The sequence below is a fragment of the Fukomys damarensis genome, unplaced genomic scaffold (genome assembly GCF_012274545.1).
Source record: "Fukomys damarensis isolate Sample0158 unplaced genomic scaffold, DMR_v1.0_HiC HiC_scaffold_36, whole genome shotgun sequence".
NCBI lineage: Eukaryota > Metazoa > Chordata > Mammalia > Rodentia > Bathyergidae > Fukomys > Fukomys damarensis.
This window is the reverse complement of record NW_022900948.1, coordinates 26,881,470-26,887,908: the sequence shown is the minus strand read 5'-3', so window position 1 is coordinate 26,887,908 and position 6,439 is coordinate 26,881,470. Positions and strand designations below refer to the sequence as shown.

At 47.9% G+C, this 6,439-nt stretch overlaps 1 protein-coding gene across 7 annotated transcripts in view; it reads right to left on the bottom strand.

The window, feature by feature from the left end:
- Positions 1 to 6,439, bottom strand: part of Palm2akap2 (PALM2 and AKAP2 fusion) — a 561,169-nt gene that overhangs the window by 96,680 nt on the left and 458,050 nt on the right. The window contains exon 1 of one of the 7 annotated variants that reach the window (XM_010639304.3): positions 6,314 to 6,433. The exons of 5 other annotated variants lie outside the window; for them this stretch is intronic. The gene's annotated coding sequence lies outside the window, so the exon portion shown is untranslated. Of the gene's footprint in view, positions 1 to 6,313; positions 6,434 to 6,439 lie in introns of those variants that run through there. One more of the 7 variants, XM_010639305.3, reaches the window with a different exon arrangement.

The window sequence follows — 6,439 nt, the reverse complement described above, 5'->3', positions numbered from 1 at the left end:
GGGGGGTGGGGGGACTCAGTATTCACTCTAGGCTCAAACCCTAGAGGCGGGAGGCTCTCAGCTCCATCTGACATCACCAGAGGCACTTAAAAGCCAGTGGGTCCCCGGGGTCCCTGAAGATGTGCAATCCTGAGCTTGTGCCAGGACCCAGAAGTCCCTCTGTGGACACTGGGAGTGACTGAACCATGTGTCCAGGTAAACAGAGCAAAGAGAGAGAAAATCGGGTATCTGGTGTGGGATGGAGGTCTTTAAACAGAGTGCAGACTCTGGAACTAGGCTAGAGGATCACCATGAGTTTGAGGCCAGCCTGAACTACACAGTGAGACCCTGTCTAAAAAATCAAAAAAGCTGAGGATTTGGCTCAGTGGTGCCACCGCCTGCCTCACAAGTGCAAGGGCCTGAGCTCGATCCCCTGTACCAAAAAAAAAAAAAAAAAAAAAAAAAGCAATAGAACTCCAAGCTGGGCACACAGGTGACCTGGCAGGCTGAAGCAGGAAGAATAGCGGGTCACAAATCAAAGGCCAGCCTGGACAACTAAGCAAGATCCTGTCTCCAAATAGAAAATAAAAGGCCCAAGAATACAGAGTACTCCCGGGTTTGATCCTGAGTATCACAAAGAAAAAAAGAAGAAAGAAAAACCTCCAAATAATGTTTCTGCCAGTCAACTCTACGCAAATCCATCAAAAGTTACATAAGAAAAACCAGACTGCATCATGTAGGCTTCTCAGGCTCTTCCTGACACCACCGTCCTGCAACCTTCACCCAAAGCTGTCCCTTTACATATTAATCCATTTTCCCGCCATAGCTAATGGTCAGCTCATTAGAGTTCGCAAGGTATCGTGTAACAGGTCTTTCCTTCGGGAAGGAGGAAAGTCACAACAGCATCCATCACATTGGGAGCTTAAAGCCTAAAACTGGGGCGCCGGGGATGTAGCTCAGTGGCACTATGCCTGCTTGGCAAGTTACAAGGTCCTGAATTCAATCTCCATTACAGGGGAAAAAAGTCTAAAACTGGGATCCTCACCACTGGGTTTCCTTCTCCCAAATAGGGGCAATTTCTGACTTACTCAAAAGGTGAGGAAAATAAAAATAAAGAAAGAAAAAAAAAATAAAAGAATTACCAATGATGGAAGTAAAAGTAAGGGGAAGAGAGAAGGTCAAACTAAATACCCCAAAGCCTAAAGCACAAGGCCAGGGAGAAGTAAGGCTTGGAGAACCTCAAAGTCAAAGTTTCTTGATAGGTGCAAAGAATGAAAGATCAATCTGCTATATAATTGCTTGAATTAAAAAGTAAATTCTTAAAACTATGTACTTGTGAGGCTGAGGCAGGAGGATCGCTGTGAGTTCGAGACCAGCCTGAGCTACATAGTGAGTTCCAGGTCAGTCTCCACTACAGAGTGAGACCCTGTCTCAAACAAATTTAAAAAAAACAGGAAATGGAGGGAGTACAACATGTGCAACATAATCCTACGTATGTCCCTTTAACATGAGTTTTGTAATAGGTAGGCTTGGCATCCCCATCTTTATAGATATGTTACCTAAGATTCCATTTCTCTGACATACTCAAGGTCTTACAGAAAATTTGGCTGAGGCACTTCGGCCGCACATAGTCCTAGATAAGTACAATATCTATACGTATGTCCAAACATCAAAAATATCCACAAAGCCTCAACCGAGCCCTGAGGAAAAGAAGAGTTCCAGAGCACAGCAACTTCCTCCCTGCGCTCTGCTGCTCTCTGCTTTCCTGACACTCATACCAAGACTCCTCTGCTAGCACACGTATCCTCCAGGAGACTGAGAAGACAGAACAAATCACAACGAAAGCCCAAGCCCTCAGAGCCACTTGAGGGAAGCTCCCCGGCCTCATGCCCACCTCTGTCCACTGCTAGGAGGACACCAGCAGCCCTGTGCCTCCAGCGAGCATCTCCTCCAGCCACGTGGCCGTTCAGCCACTCTGACACTGACATCAAGAAGGAAAGAAGTGCTAGTTCCATGGCTCCTATCCTATTCACACTGTCCCCTCGGGGCCTGGCAAGCACTTGTGCTTTTGGATGGGAGCCAGGAGAAGCGAAGGAGACAGAGATGGGTGAGGGCTGCAGGTGCTCTCAGCCTCTCCTTCCTGGCTGTGCAATGGGCGCTTTCCGGGTCTCACAACTCACTTGAGGAGGAAAAAAAGAATTCACCACTGACCCCAGCAGAAAGCTATTAAAAATAAATGAATACATTTGCATGGGGCTTTTAGTTTGCTAAGAAGCTAGCCTCCTGACCTGGTCCACAATTACAGTTCCATAATCTTCTAAAGTCATAATTCATATCTATGCGAATATCACACCAAGACAAAGAATTCTGCACTGTCAATGGGAAGACCACAGTAAACTCCCCAGGATAAGGAGGAAGGGTGGCCATTCCTTACATCTTAAAAACATTTTTTTTTTTTTAGTTTGAGACAGGGTCTCACTATGTAGTTGAGACTGACCTGGAACTCACTATGTAGTCCAGACTGGGCTCGAACTCACAGCGATCCTCCTGCCTCAGCCTCCCTAGTGCTGAAATTATAGGCATGCGCCACCATGCCCGGCCTTAAAAACATTTTTATCAACAATAATTGAAAAAAGTTTCAACCTAGGGTCTAATTTAGGTATGTTGTTACTTGGAGCACTCTGTGTGTGGGGGAGCACTGAGCTATATCTCTACTCCCCCTACCTTTTACATTTTATTATGACATAGGATTCCCCCTAAATTGCCCAGGCCAGCCTGGAATGTGTGATCTTCCTGCACGCTTACTCAATCTCTTAAGTAGTCTAGTTAGTTACACACTGCTGAAAATCGAATGGACGAACCCCCAAACCTCCTGAGTCATTTTGCTTTTAGAATAGGATTAGTTCTCTAGGATACATTCCTGAAAAATTTGTTCGAAGGGCCAATGCCCAAGATCTGAAAAGCAGCCTTGTATGATCTTAGGATTATCTTCTGAAGAGTTGACATTTATAAAAGAGAGCTGTCATTTTATCTGCTATCATTGTGTACAGAGCTCCCACAGCCACAAGCTACCCAAATTGCTGTCAGGTAGAGTTGACACCAGTGGGTGACCTGAATTTAAACTTTTTTTTTTTTTTAACTTTGGAGAAAATCTACATCCACGTGCTGGGTTTGTTCCTATATAGAAACTATGCCAGTTGGGCGTGTGTTGCACACTTGTATTCTCAGCCACTTGGGAAGGTGAGGCAGGCAGGAGGACCACAAGTTCATGGCCAACCTGGGCAATTTGGGTATACCTTCTCTCAAAAGAAAAACCTAGCTGGGTGTGGTGGCACACGCCTGTAATCTCAGCGCTGGGGAGGCTAGGAAGGAGGATCACTGTGAGCTCAAGGCCAGTCTAGACTACACAGTAAGACCCTGTCTCAAAAAACAAATGCCAGGGATTTAGCTCAGTGGTTCAACAGCCTGCTTCACAAGTACAAGGACGAGTTATCTTGGGTACCAAACAAACAATAACAAAATCTAAACCAGGTGTGGTGGTTGACGCCTGTAATCCCAGTACTCAGAAACCTGAGGCAGGAGGATCACTGAAAGTTTGAGGCCAGCCTGGGCTCCACAGTGAATTCAGGGCAGGCCTGAACTGTAGAGACCCTGATTCAAACAAACAAACAAAAAACTAAAAAGAGATGGGAATGTAGCTCAGTGGTAAAACACCCCTGTGTTTGACTCCCAGCACTTCTACCAAAACCAAAATTGTTCAACCTCATAGTACATTGATCAACTACTTTCACAGGATTTATGCTAAAGAGTCTAAGCAAATGGCGACTCTGTGTCTTTAAGATCAAAGAACAGCTGTTGGAGAAGTTGATTCTAGCCAGGGCATCAATTCTTCCACCTGTGAAACATGTATAAAATTAAAGACTGGAACTAAACACCAAAGCTCTGGTCTTCAGAAGTAAATTTTCAGCCCACTCCCATTTCAACTGTTAAAATCCCTCAACACAACCTCCAATCAGATTCAATTTCCCCTTTATTTGAAAGGTTTCTCATCACCCTAATAACCAGAGACTAGTAATAACTGTGATAGAAATCTGGGACGTGGACATTTTACGGGCCACCAAATCTATCAGGCTCACATCTAGAGAAGAATTATAGTAACTATAAAGTCCAGAGTGTTCGCGTGTTTAACAACATTTAACGTGTTAGTTATAAAAATAAAACATTGAAAGTTTTGGAAATAAAACAACCAATGAGTCATATTCCCCTCACTTGATAAGCTGACAACCTACTTCTCTATACACAGGAGAGATTCTGAGGCTATCAAGTCAGAATAAGCCACTTATAAAAGTGAAATGAAGCCAGGCATGGTGGTGCACGCCTGTAATCTCAGTACTTGGGAGGCTGAGGCAGGAGGATTGCTGTGAGTTCAAGACCAGCCTGGGTGACATAGTGAGTTCCAGGTCAGTTTCAACTGCATAGTGAGACCCTGTCTCAAAAAAACAAAAACAAAAAAACAAACAAACAAAAAAACAAACAAAAAACAAAGCACACACACACAAAAAAAAGAAAGTGAAATGAGTTCTGAGGCCACTAGGAAGCAGGGCCTAAGGTCATGCCAGAACTGAGAGAATGGGGATTTCAAAATGTCTCATCTCAAAACCCAGCTGTTCCTCTTAGGATAGGACCGGAAAGACGTGGAAATGAAGTCTACAGCACAGTCTGTTAGGTACAGAATGGGGAGACCCAGGCGGTACTGCTGCTGTTGTTTTTGTAACTTCAGGGCCCACATCATCCCACTCAAAGGAGAAGATGCCCTTTACGGAAAAGGCCAAGGGTCAAAACTGGGGCGGAGAGAGCTGGCAGCTGGACAGACAGCTGTTTAGATATGCAAGTCTGTATGTTTAAAGAAACCGAGGGCTATAAATAAGTAAATAAAAAAGCACATAGGGCAAGATCCTCAGATATACTTCATTTTCAGCATGTTACATGAAATGGTACTGGTTAACGTTGGGAAGGCTGCCAGGATGGGAGGAAGAGGGGCTGTTCAATTAAATTGGGAACACTCCCAGGAAGTTAAGTGCCATTCTTAAGAGAACGCAATCTAAACAAAGACAGGGAAAGAAATGGCCTGCAATGACGAAGGCAGGTGGGCTGTACAGCTCCAGCCTCCAGGGGCCCGAAAGCAGAGCGGAGAGGGCTCTTCCTGGGAGAAGTAAGTTAACAGACGTGTGCAGGTCAGGTCTCTTAGGAAGCTGGCCTAGTTACCGGCAGCACCCAAACTGATGCGGGAAGAGTTCTGCTTTGTCAGAGTCTGAGCACGCGGTCCATCGGAGCCAAACCGCTACACAAGAAACTGGCTTTACCGTGTCTGCAAATTTAATCCATCGTCTCTCTAAATAAACGATCTCTTCCTCCAAGTCTCCCCCGTTTTGTGGGTTGGGAGGAATCCCCAAGGCTAGCGAGCGTCTTGCGTCAGGATCCCGCCGCCCGCTCCTCTCTTCCCGGGCGCGGGCTCGCAGCTCTCACCCGCCTCTCTTCAAGCCCCTGGGCCTCGACTGTTTCCGTAGAATTTCTCCGGCCCCCAGAGTCTCCTAGCTCTTTACGCCTGCGGGCGCGCCTCCTCCGAGGACTTTACAGGCACTGCTGGCCTGGCATCTCCCCCACCATCCGCTCCCCAAAGTGTCCCCACGACGGTCCCGAGGAGACGGGCCGACTCATCCCGGATGAAACACCAGACCCATCCCCAGGCCAAACTTCCCGGCCCATCCCGGACCCGACCCACCCTCTCGCTCCCTCCTTCCTGATCTCCGGAGTTCAGCTCTCTGGACCCAAATTCAACAAGGCTCCGACCGGCTAGGGACCGAGGCAGCCCAGATCTCAGGCTCTCCGTCTCCGCAGAGCTCCTGACTTTCGAAAATGCCCCCAGCGCTGCCACCCCAGGAGGAGACCCGAGTCTTCCCCGCAGCCGGAACCGGGGCTCCATGCCCGGTCCGCCCAGGTCTGGATAGACAGCCACAGCTGTCTTCTGACTCACAGCTATTGCCTGGCCATCCCTGCTGTGTGTGGTCCAGGGGCTGAGGAGGGGGTCCTAAGTTTATTTTTTAAATCAGATATAAGTCAGTAAGTACTGAATAAAGCAGCCAAAAGCTCGACAGTCCGCAAGCCTGGGAATTCAAATGCACACAGCTAAAACCCATCAACAGACCCGCCCTCCGCACGCGATCCGCTAGGCAAGGACCATAAAAAGCCTTTGAAGCCCCTGGAGCCTCAGAGGGCTCCCAGCTCCATAGCCCCCGCACCCACCCTTTCCCCACGCCCGGGGACACTCCCTCACCAATGTCCCGCGCTCCAGTCCGGACACCCACCTCCGGGCTCCGGCTTCCGCGGGCGCTGTCCTCGGACTGGGTCCCAGCGCGACGCGGCTCTGCCTCCTGACTGGGGCGTCCACGAGAGTCGGGGA